We start from the raw sequence: 13003 nt of genomic DNA, 5'->3' as shown, positions 1-13003 counted from the left end.
TACCAAGAACCGGCAGAAAACTGATTGGGCGGCTGTTAGAGCCAGCAAAGGGTGATTTACTATTTTTAGGAAGTGGAATTACATTAGCTTCCTTCCACAGGCACACACACTCCTTTAGGCTTTGGTTAAATACACTGCTCAAAAAATAAAGGGAACACTTAAACAACACAATGTAACATTTACATTTAAGTCATTTAGCAGACGCTCTTATCCAGAGCGACTTACAAATTGGTGCATTCACCTTATGATATCCAGTGGAACAACCACTTTACAATAGTGCATCTAACTCTTTTAAGGGGGGGGGGTTAGAAGGATTACTTTATCCTATCCTAGGTATTCCTTAAAGAGGTGGGGTTTCAGGTGTCTCCGGAAGGTGGTGATTGACTCCGCTGACCTGGCGTCGTGAGGGAGTTTGTTCCACCATTGGGGTGCCAGAGCAGCGAACAGTTTTGACTGGGCTGAGCGGGAACTGTACTTCCTCAGAGGTAGGGAGGCGAGCAGGCCAGAGGTGGATGAACGCAGTGCCCTTGTTTGGGTGTAGGGCCTGATCAGAGCCTGAAGGTACGGAGGTGCCGTTCCCCTCACAGCTCCGTAGGCAAGCACCATGGTCTTGTAGCGGATGCGAGCTTCAACTGGAAGCCAGTGGAGAGAGCGGAGGAGCGGGGTGACGTGAGAGAACTTGGGAAAGTTGAACACCAGACGGGCTGCGGCGTTCTGGATGAGTTGTAGGGGTTTAATGGCACAGGCAGGGAGCCCAGCCAACAGCGAGTTGCAGTAATCCAGACGGGAGATGACAAGTGCCTGGATTAGGACCTGCGCCGCTTCCTGCGTGAGGCAGGGTCGTACTCTGCGAATGTTGTAGAGCATGAACCTACAGGAACGGGTCACCGCCTTGATGTTAGTTGAGAACGACAGGGTGTTGTCCAGGATCACGCCAAGGTTCTTAGCACTCTGGGAGGAGGACACAATGGAGTTGTCAACCGTGATGGCGAGATCATGGAACGGGCAGTCCTTCCCCGGGAGGAAGAGCAGCTCCGTCTTGCCGAGGTTCAGCTTGAGGTGGTGATCCGTCATCCACACTGATATGTCTGCCAGACATGCAGAGATGCGATTCACCACCTGGTTATCAGAGGGGGGAAAGGAGAAGATTAATTGTGTGTCGTCTGCATAGCAATGATAGGAGAGACCATGTGAGGATATGACAGAGCCAAGTGACTTGGTGTATAGCGAGAATAGGAGAGGGCCTAGAACAGAGCCCTGGGGGACACCAGTGGTGAGAGCACGTGGTGCGGAGACAGATTCTCGCCACGCCACCTGGTAGGAGCGACCTGTCAGGTAGGACGCAATCCAAGCGTGGGCCGCGCCGGAGATGCCCAGCTCGGAGAGGGTGGAGAGGAGGATCTGATGGTTCACAGTATCAAAGGCAGCCGATAGGTCTAGAAGGATGAGAGCAGAGGAGAGAGAGTTAGCTTTAGCAGTGCGGAGCGCCTCCGTGACACAGAGAAGAGCAGTCTCAGTTGAATGACTAGTCTTGAAACCTGACTGATTTGGATCAAGAAGGTCATTCTGAGAGAGATAGCAGGAGAGCTGGCCAAGGACGGCACGTTCAAGAGTTTTGGAGAGAAAAGAAAGAAGGGATACTGGTCTGTAGTTGTTGACATCGGAGGGATCGAGTGTAGGTTTTTTCAGAAGGGGTGCAACTCTCGCTCTCTTGAAGACGGAAGGGACGTAGCCAGCGGTCAAGGATGAGTTGATGAGCGAGGTGAGGTAAGGGAGAAGGTCTCCGGAAATGGTCTGGAGAAGAGAGGAGGGGATAGGGTCAAGCGGGCAGGTTGTTGGGCGGCCGGCCGTCACAAGACGCGAGATTTCATCTGGAGAGAGAGGGGAGAAAGAGGTCAAAGCACAGGGTAGGGCAGTGTGAGCAGAACCAGCGGTGTCGTTTGACTTAGCAAACGAGGATCGGATGTCGTCGACCTTCTTTTCAAAATGGTTGACAAAGTCATCAGCAGAGAGGGAGGAGGGGGGAGGAGGGGGAGGAGGATTCAGGAGGGAGGAGAAGGTGGCAAAGAGCTTCCTAGGGTTAGAGGCAGATGCTTGGAATTTAGAGTGGTAGAAATTGGCTTTAGCAGCAGAGACAGAAGAGGAGAATGTAGAGAGGAGGGAGTGAAAGGATGCCAGGTCCGCAGGGAGGCGAGTTTTCCTCCATTTCCGCTCGGCTGCCCGGAGCCCTGTTCCTGTAACTCCAAGTCAATCACACTTCTGTGAAATCAAACTGTCCACTTAGGAAGCAACACTGATTGACAATAAATTGCACATGCTGTTGTGCAAATGGAATAGACAAAAGGTGGAAATTATAGGCAATTAGCAAGACACCCCCAATAAAAGAGTGGTTCTGCAGGTGGTGACCATTTACATTTACATTTAAGTCATTTAGCAGACGCTCTTATCCAGAGCGACTTACAAATTGGTGCATTCACCTTATGATATACAATGTAGAAAATAGTAAAAAAATAAAATAATTATAATTGAATGAGTAGGTGTTCTAAATCTTTTGATCGGTAGTGCATGTACAGTTGAAGTCGGAAGTTTACATACACTTAGGTTGGAGTCATTAAAACTAGTTTTTCAACCATTCCACAATTTTTTTGTTAACAAACTATAGTTTTGGCAAGTCGGTTAGGACATCTACTTTGTGCATGACGCAAGTGGTGTTTTTTTGTGGTGAAAAAATATTTTCATTGTGAGGGCCAACGTCATCTCACGTTTGTAACAACCGGTTACACTTGAATAATATCCAACCAATCTCAACTGATTGGATATTATGGTCTCATTCGATTTAACAAGGAAGTTAAATTGCCAAACGTACCTTTTGCCAGGTTGAATAATTGGGATAAGGACCTCACTAATTTGTTCCAACCAATGAGACATATTAAACTGTCAATCTTAACCTAGATACAGCGAGACTTTCAGGTCAGTTAACGTTTAATTCCCAGATGGCCTATAAAGGCATGATTAATCATTAACATTGATTAATCAATTAAATTTGCATTTGCAAATTAATTGACGTCCAACTCCCACATTACTGATCCAGTATTGATTCATTAACGTCTATAAATAGATAAAAATCGTTTTGACAGCTTCCAACAACTCAAAACCCAAACTTTATAGAAAAAAAAAATATATATATATATATATACACATACTGTATATATGTACTGTATGTACAGTTGAAGTCGGAAGTTTACATACACTTAGGTTGGAGTCATTAAAACTGACTTTTCAACCACTCCACACATTTCTTGTTAACCAACTATAGTTTTGGCAAGTCGGTTAGGACTTAGATCTACTTTGTGCATGACAAGTAATTTTTCCAACAATTGTTTACAGACAGATTTTTTCAGATTATTCAGATTATAATTCACTCCAGTTGGTCAGAAGTTTACATACCCTAAATTGACTGTGCCTTTAAACAGCTTGGATAATTCCATTAGAAAATTGCAAAAGGGTTTTCTAATGATCAATTAGCCTTTTAAAATTATAGACTTGTAGTAGCTAACACAACGTGCCATTGAAACACAGGAGTGATGGTTGCTTATAATGGGCCTCTGTACACCTATGTAGATAATCCATAAAAGGTCTGCCGTTTCCAGCTACAATAGTCATTTACAACATTAACAATGTCTACACTGTATTTCCGATGCTATTTTAATGGACTTTTTTTTTTCTTTCTTTAAAAAACGAGGACATTTCTAAGTGACCCCAAACTTTTGAACGGTAGTGTACGTTTTTTTCAATAACAGGTTATGGTCAATAATATCAAAGGCTTCACTGAAATCTAACAGTACAGCTCCCACAATCTTCTTATTATCATTTTATTTCAACAATCATCAGTCATTTGTGTCATTGCAGTACATGTTGAGTGCCCTCTATAATCATGCTGAAAGTCTGTTGTTAACAGAGAAACATTATATTTGGTCAAACACATTTTTTCCCAACAGTTTCTAAGAGCTGGCAGGTCTGCTGTTAGAACCAGTAAAGGCCGCTTTACCTCTCTTGGGTAGCAGAATTACGTTGGCTTCCATCCAAGTTGTCAATGCCAGGAGGTTTGTCATTATTGATCGATAACAATAATTTTCCCACCTCTCCCACACTAACTTTACAAAATTCAAACTTGCAATGCTTTTCTTTCATTATTAGTTTTTTTATGCATGAATACAATTGCTCACTGTTCGTTGTTGGCATTTCCTGCCTAAGTTTACCCACTTTGCCAGTGAAATAGCATTAAAATAATTGGCAACATCAAATGGTTTTGTGATGAATACGAAAGATGGAGTTGAATTTGTCTTTCTGCCCATAATTTCATTTAAAGTACTCCAAAGTTGTTTTCCATTATTCTTTATATCATTGATCTTGGCTTCATAACACAGTTTCTTCTTCTTTTTGTTGAGGTTAGTCACATAATTTCTCAATTTGCAGTAAGTAAGCCAGTCAGATGTACAGCCAGACGTATTAGCCACTCCTTTTGCCCCATCTCTTTCAACTATACATTTGATTCCTCATCAATCCATGGAGCCTTAACAGTTCTAACAGTCAGTTTCTTAACAGGTGCATGTTTATCAATAACTGGAAGAAGCAATTTCATAAATTCATCAAGTGCAGTGTCTGGATGCTCCTCATTAATCACATCAGACATTGAAATATTTTCAACATCATCCACATAAGAGCGACAGCAAAGTTTTTTGTAGGATCTCTTATACACTATTTTAGGCCCTGCTGTTGAAACCTTGGCTTTCCTGGATATAGCCGCTATATTATGATCACTGCATCCAATGGGTACGGATACAGCTTTATAACAAAGTTCTGCGCTATTAGTAAAAATGTGATCGATACATGTGGATGATCTTGCTCCTGAAGTGTTTTGTAAACACCCTGGTAGGTTTATTAATAACCTGAACCAGAATACAGGCACTGGTTACAGTAAGAAACGTCCTCTTGAGCGGACAGCTTATATTCAGGTCCCCAAGAAAGTAGACCTCTCTGTTTACATCACATACATTATCAAGCAATTCACACATATTATTTAGATACTGACTGTTAGCACTTGGTGGCCTACAGCAACACTCCAAAAGAGAAGGCTTTAGATGTGCCAAGTGAACCTGCAACCACAACACCTCAATAACACTTGACATATGATCTTCTCCAAGCATTACAGAGTTATGGCTCTGAAATTATACATCTACACCTCCCCCATTAAGCATTTCTGTCTCTTCTATAGATGTTTATTCCTTGTATTGCTACTGCTGTATCATCAAATGAATTATCTAAGTGAGTCAGAAATGGCAAATATATGAGTGTTATCTGATGTTAGCAAGTTATTGATTTAATGAACCTTATTTCTAAGGCTACATATATTAATATGTGCAGTTTTCAGCCCTTTCCTGGGTAGCTTATCAGAGATGGACATAATACTGAAAAGAGCAGACAAAGCAAGAGAGCAAAGTATACATTCAGCAGTCCATTAATCAATTGGTGTGTGTGTGTGTGCTGCGAGGTTGAAGCTACGAACCCTTATCGTATGGCTCTCTTATCCCTTCCAGGCTTCTGGGATGGAGGGTGGACAATGAGCCTGTCATAGCGGATGTAAGCAATGTCCCCATGCACTCTGGCAACTTTCGTGGCTGGGATCAGTTCTTTCCTCTTCTGGAACAGGAATGGAAGAGCTATTACCATTCAAATAAATGTTTCTGTTAAACATGTATCCCCGCTTCATTAGCTAGTTGGGCCCTACAGCCCACATTGGTTTGCCAATCTCAGAATTTAGAGAGCTTGCGGGCACAGCTTTTGAGGCATCAAAGAGCCTTGACATCTCGGGTTTTGAAAATTGAACAGGAGCACTCACCCCAGTTTGAGGGTGCGTTAACAGAGATAGGAGCGTTGAGAGATGGTGCGCAACGAAGGTGGTGAGACCACGAAACCACGATACCAATAACCACCACTGTCAAAATAGCTATAAAGTACATCGCCAGCGAAACGACTACCACTACGATCAACCTGATCGCTAAGTTCCTGCAGCCTACCCACACAAAGTGTCAAGGCCCAAGGGTAACAAGGGTGATGACCGGTAGGGGTCCCTATCCAGGGCCCACTCGATCAAGAAACAAGCCTTGTACTATAGACTCAGATACAAATATTGCAATGCACAAAGTAAACATCACAATAGCCAATTCAATTCAAACTCTGATGAGTCGATCTGTTTCAACCGTGAACACAAATGACACGTCACGCCGTTGCGAATGTTCACTCCACTTTGTGGGGAATATGATCACAAAACGCAACTCAGAGAGGCCATACCTCAAAACAGTCCTGGAGGACTGTAATGCGCTGATTGATTTGGTCTCGACAATATCACTTACCTCTCAAACATTGTTCAATGATTTCAAAGGGGCTTTGAACTTAGCTGAACATTGGTTAAAAACGGAACGATGCGACACTAAACTTCGAGGTTTCACTCAGACTACCTCGCCTCTCACATTGAGACTCATGCTGAAACTTCGTGACAGAATATGTACTAATATGTACTCAAAGACCTATCACTTGTTCACCCTGTGTATGTTACCAGCCTTGAAACTGAACACCTGCTACTCGGAGCAGACTTGATGGATCGTTTGATCCGACTAATGGACTGGAAAACCAACCAAATATGGTCATAGGTAACCGTGCCGTCTCCACTGACCACACTGTCTTCTCCTAACGCTAGCTGCAACACAGTCATCCACAAGGGGTGTCTGTCGAAAGAACCCCTCGGGAAAAAGACCATTTGACACCTCTTGGTGCAGAACCTGACTCAAGCGGATATTACAATATCTCGTCATATTCAATCAGTAAACCTGTTTGACTATTCTTTTCATGATTTTGAGCCTGCAGTCTCTGTGATTGAGCAACTTCCCTCCTCCTTGGAGTCATGTGATACCGTCACTAAGATGAACTTATCTTGTCCTTCAGACACTTCCGCAAGCAGGAATAAAAACATCAATGTGCAGAGTGGACTCTGCTTCCGAAGATACATTTTCCATTTTGAAAGGACTGAAACCCTTTTCTATGACACTAACGGCATCAGTCCCTCACTGACCCGATGACTCCCACTGGTGAAACACTGTGCGACATCACAGAAAGATATCCTCATCTCAGTTCGCAGGTGCTGGAACGGTTGCCACACGCGGATGCTGTGGTGACTGGCAGGCCACGACAGCCACTGAGCGTTTTGAAGCACAAACACAAAGAGATTTGGTTGAAAGATCACAGCCAATCTACTAACAACACGGCTCCTGACAACTCGTACAAAGGGTCCGACCTTTTAGTTTGTGCCTCGGACACCAACACGACCCGAGCCCGGTGGGGGGGTCGAAACTTCGTGCAACACTGTACGAGGCCACCCGATAAGGAAACAAATCAAGTTGTAAACTTCCCCACGAGAACAGAGAGGAGCGGACAAGCCCCTCGACGGGGATAACCTTAGAATGCATCTGAGATATCACTGTGGTGTACCACCCCGGTTGTATAAGAAGTCCAGTGGACTTCCACCTCCAAAAACAAATGGTAACAATAATAATTCCTTGCCATGTGTAGTCTCAACTACAATTAATCTAGTAAAATGCTCTAATCATGTGTTTTGGTAGGATAACATTTCAGAATAAATCTGTAGGATAGCTGGTCACCTTGGGTACCAGTACCACTGCCAGCAACAGTCAGTCCAGCCACAATCAGGAAGAAGGTTTAGAGACCTCACAATTTGAATCGCCATTGACAGCGACAGAGGAGGTAGTAGTCACTCAGATTGCAAAACATGGAAGGGAGTCTCCAAAAACACACTTCTCATGGTTAACACACATGTTACTAATACATAGAACTGTCCATTCAGGAGGAAAGTTATGAGAAACCATGAACCATGATCACACCTCGTATGACTGGTTCAGTGTGTATACCATACTTCTGGCGTGAGGTTAGCTCCTCCGTGGATAACATAGCTATGAAAAAGAATCCTTCATACCTATCACCACTACAATGGTGTAAGACACATTGACGTGTAGTAAAACTACTACAGGTCCCCTTAACATATGTCTTGAGGTCGATATCGATTCTTACTGACACACGGTCAGTGACACGGAAATTATCTGATGAAGTCAGACTCATTCTGAACAGGTTTCAGTCTACCAAGGTAAACCTCCAGAGGGGGACCACTACGATGATCCACAAACCAGGACATCCCCGTGTTCATTTTTATGGTGGGTTGCAACTTGCAGAATCCATCCAAGGTTGAACCCACCAGAGGGGGACTGTCATGATACACGTGAGGATCCAAGGGCTCAGATCAGCTTGGTAATGGTTGTCAATGGCCAGGGCCTCTCTCAACCACAGAAGAGTAAAGGGGGGGGCTGGGCCGGTTTCTGACACCTCACACCTGGTCGTAAATTAAACAGGAGACAACTACAGTTTTAGTCGGAAGTTTACATACACCTTTGCCAAATACATTTAAACTCAGTTTTTCACAATTCCTGACATTTAATCCAAGTAAAAATTCCCTGTTTTAGGTCAGTTAGGATCACCACTTTATTTTAAGAATGTGAAATGTCAGAATATTAGTAGAGAGAATGATTTATTTCAGCTTTTATTTCTTTCATCACATTACCAGTGGGTCAGAAGTTTACATACACTCAATTAGTATTTGGTATGTGGCAGATCAGGGGGTTTGGTCAAGACGTTTACACAGATCAGACACGGACAGAGTAGGACAGAGTAGGATTAGCTCGGTTTCAAGGGTGTTTATTTAAATAATAAATGAAAAAAGAAAAGGACAGGTGACCCCCATTAAACCCTCTCCGGGATACAGTCTTCTGGGCTCCTTGCTGTATCCTGTGGGGATCAAAACTGAACTCACTCCTGTTACCTCTGTAACCATCCCCAACTATACGGGAGTCCTTTCTTCCCCCCTCTCCCTGTGTGCTGCCCTTCTGGCAGCTTTATGGGACTTACACAGCTGGTGAGCAATCAGCCCTTGATTACTCACCAACTCCCAATCAGCCACAATTAGTCCTGGCCGGAGAACCCATCGAGACCTGGCACGTGACCTCGTGATGGATCCATCACCGTCTGTCACCAGGACTCGACGAGTCTCCCCCTGGTGGCTGACCTGCTGTACTCCAAAGGTAGCATTGCCTTTGTTTTGTTTAACTTGAGTCAAACGTTTCGGGTAGCCTTCCACAAGCGTCCCACAATAAGTTAGGTGAATTTTGGCCCATTTCTCCTGACAGAGCTGGTGTAACTGAGTCAGGTTTGTAGGCCTCCTTACTCGCACACGCTTTTTCAGTTCTTCCCAAAAATTGTATATAGCATTGAGGTCAGGGCTTTGTGATGGCCACTCCAATACCTTGACTTTGTTGTCCTTAAGCCATTTTCCACAACTATGGAAGTATGCTCGGGGTCATTGTCCATTTGGAAGACCCATTTGCGACCAAGCTTTAACTTCCTGACTGATGTCTTGAGATCTTGCTTCAATATATCCACATATTTTTCTTCCCTCATTATGCCATCTATTTTGTGAAGTGCACCAGTCCCTCCTGCAGCAAAGCACCCCCACAACATGATGCTGCCACACCCGTGCTTCATGTTTGGGATGTGTTCTTCGGCTTGCAAGACTCCCCCTTTTTCCTCCAAACATAACGATGGTCATTATAGCCAAACAGTTCTATTTTTGTTTCAGCAAACCAGAGAACATTTCTCCAAAAAGTACAATCTTTGTCCCCATGTGCAGTTGCAAACCATAGTCTGTAATTTTTTATGGCGGTTTTGGGGCAGTGACTTCTTCCTTGCTGAGTGGCCTTTCAGGTTATGTTGATATAGGACTCGTTTCACTGTGGATAAAGATACTTTTGTACCTGTTTCCTCCAGCATCTTCACAAGGTCCTTTGCTGTTGTTCTGGGATTGATTTGCATTTTTCGCACCAAAGTACATTAATCTTTAGGAGACAGAACGCGTTTCCTTCCTGAGCGGTATGACGGCTGCGTGGTCCCATTGTGTTTATACTTGTGTACTATTGTTTGTACAGATGAACATGGTACCTTCAGGCGTTTGGAAATTGCTCCCAAGGATGAACCAGACTTTCCAAACGCCTGAAGGTACCATGTTCATCTGTACAAACAATAATAGTCTACCATTTTTTCCCTTAGGTCTTGGCTGATTTCTTTTGATTTTCCCATGATGTCAAGCAAAGAGGCACTGAGTTTGAAGGTAGGCCTTGAAATACATCCACAGGTACACCTCCAATTGACCCAGTTGATGTCAATTAGCCTATCAGAAGCTTCTAAAGCCATGACATAATTTTCAGGAATTTTCCAAGCTGTTTAAAGGCACAGTCAACTTAGTGTATGTAAATGTCTGACCCACTGGAATTGTGATACAGTGAATTATAAGTGAAATAATCTGTCTGTAAACAATTGTTGGAAAAATGACTTGCGTCATGCACAAAGTCGATGTCCTACCTGACTTGGCAAAACTATAGTTTGTTAACAAGAAATTTGTGGAGTGGTTGAAAAATGAGTTTTAATGACTCCAACCTAAGTGTATGTAAACTTCCGACTTCACCTGTATCTCTTGGCTCTCTAGTATCAATCAATGGAATGTCTTTGTCCCCAGAATACTTGTGCCAGCCCAAAACTCTAACGGGAAATGTTGGAAATGGTCAGTGGGTAGATGTAGAAAACTAATGTCATATTGTTTGTCATTTTTGATGTAATTAAAAACTGTATAAACCAAATATTGTAACTTAGGAAGGAAACCCTGTTTAACTGTCAAGTTTTCATCCAATCTGATGTGAATACAATATGAAGAATGATGAAAGTATGCTTTTTAACTTCTCTGCGCTACGGATCCCTTTTACGGGATCACTTTCCTAAACAACTGCTAGAATTGCAGGGCGCCAAATGCATAAATATTACAAAAAATATTTATAATCATGCAATCACAAGTGAAATATACCAAAACACATCTTAGTTTGTTTTTAATCCACCTATCGTGTCAGATTTTGAAAATATGCTTTACAGCTAAAGAAATTTAAGCTTTTGTGAGTGCAGCAATACATGCTACAACAGCTAGCCCCAAATTAGCATGGTCACGAAAGTCAGAAAAGCAATAAAATGAATAGCTTACCTTTGATAATCTTCGGATGTTTCCACTCACGAGACTCCCAGTTACACAACAAATATTCTTTTTGTTCGATAAATATTACTTTTATCACAAAAAAACGCCATTTGCGTTGCGCGTTATGCTGAGAAAACTACGAGCCATCGTACCCGAGTCCTGAAGAGGAAGATGAAAATTCCCAAACGTATCAGATAAAAAGATTATACTAAAAATATTTATAATCATGCAATCACAAGTGAAATATACCAAAACAGAGCTTAGCTTGTTGTTAATCCACCTATCGTGTCAGATTTTGAAAATATACTTTACAGCGAAAGAATTCCAAGCTTTTGTGAGTGTAGCATTCAATGCTATAACAGTTATCCTTATATTAGCTTGGTTAGCTTGGTCACGAAAGTCAAAAAAGCAATAAAATGAATCGCTTACCTTTGATAATCTTCGGATGTTTCCATTCACGAGACTCCCAGTTACACAACAAATGTTATTTTTGTTCGATAAATATTACTTTTATCACAAAAAAACGCCATTTGGGTTGCGCGTTATGTTGAGAAAACTACAGCCTCGTTCCAGTCCTGAAAGGAAGATGAAAATTCCCAAACGTATCAGATTAAAAAATATTACTAAAAATATTTATAATCATGCAATCACAAGTGAAATATACCAAAACAAAAAGCTTGGATTTGTTTTGCTGTAAAGTATATTTTCAAAATCTGACACGATAGGTGGATTAACAACAAGCTAAGCTGTGTTTTGGTATATTTCACTTGTGATTGCATGATTATAAATATTTTTTGTAATATTTATGCATTTGGCGCCCTGCAATTCTAGCGGTTGTTTAGGAAAGTGATCCCGTAAAAGGGATCCGTAGCGCAGAGAAGTTTTAAACACAGTTAGTGGATGAAATAAATAACAGTCATCAAGTAAAGTCACGACAATGGTGAGCACCTGTCTGAACGTGGCAGGTGTGCTGATGTCAGAGCGGGATCCTCAGTATCAAGGCCATGGTGCTGGACACCTCACTGGCTGTGCTGGCTCCACTCCGATACTATGCCCTGTTGCCAGTCTCCAGGTAGTGGGAACACAGGCTGGGAGAGTTTTATTAGTACATGTAATGACTTCACTAATGTTATAATGGATGGAGTTTAGAGAAACTAACCCTTTCTCTATTTTCTCTTCCACTTCTTCCTCTTTCGTCACTCTCTCTTTCATTCTTTCTCTATCTTTCATTCTCTCCCTCTCTCTCTCTCTCTCTCCTCTCTTTTTCCTCTCCTCTCTGTAGGACGAGGAGGGCGATCGCTGTTAGCTGGACAGTGCTGCATTGCTACCAGCAGGGTCTGTAGGGGTGTTTTTGGCACCACTCTACAGGACCCTGCTCCCTACACATCTGCTCTCTGCCTCTCCTAGGCAAACGTATTCTGACTTTATGCATCCTATTCTCAGGTGTCCATGCTCCTGACCGTAACAGGAAACCTTTTCATCCTGCTCCTAGTCTTCTCTGGCTCAGCATTCTGTACTATCGCACCCGCATGTCTAGCGTGTAGAGAGGAGAACACTCCTCCCGGGCCAAAGGCACCTTCCTCATCAAATACCTCTACCTCTTCCTGTCTTTCCCATGCTGGTGCTGCAGGCACTACTGCCACCACGATGCCCTGGACCTCCCTAGTGGTGTGTAACATCTTCCTAGTGCTGCCCAAGCCCATGGCACCGTACCTGTATGGCCTCAGGTACAGAGACCTGTGTGGGGCCCTGTTGTCCTTCTATGGGCTGAAGTGTCCATGGCTGTCTCGCTTGTCATGTGACCATTGA

General features: G+C 43.0%; 1 pseudogene; it reads left to right on the top strand.

The window, feature by feature from the left end:
* LOC139560041 (probable G-protein coupled receptor 148) overlaps positions 1-13003 on the top strand; it is a 15517-nt pseudogene extending 2514 nt beyond the window's left edge.

This window comes from Salvelinus alpinus, chromosome 30, assembly GCF_045679555.1.
Source record: "Salvelinus alpinus chromosome 30, SLU_Salpinus.1, whole genome shotgun sequence".
Classification (NCBI taxonomy): domain Eukaryota; kingdom Metazoa; phylum Chordata; class Actinopteri; order Salmoniformes; family Salmonidae; genus Salvelinus; species Salvelinus alpinus.
The sequence above is the reverse complement of the archived record's forward strand: the minus strand, read 5'-3'. Positions and strand labels throughout refer to the sequence as shown.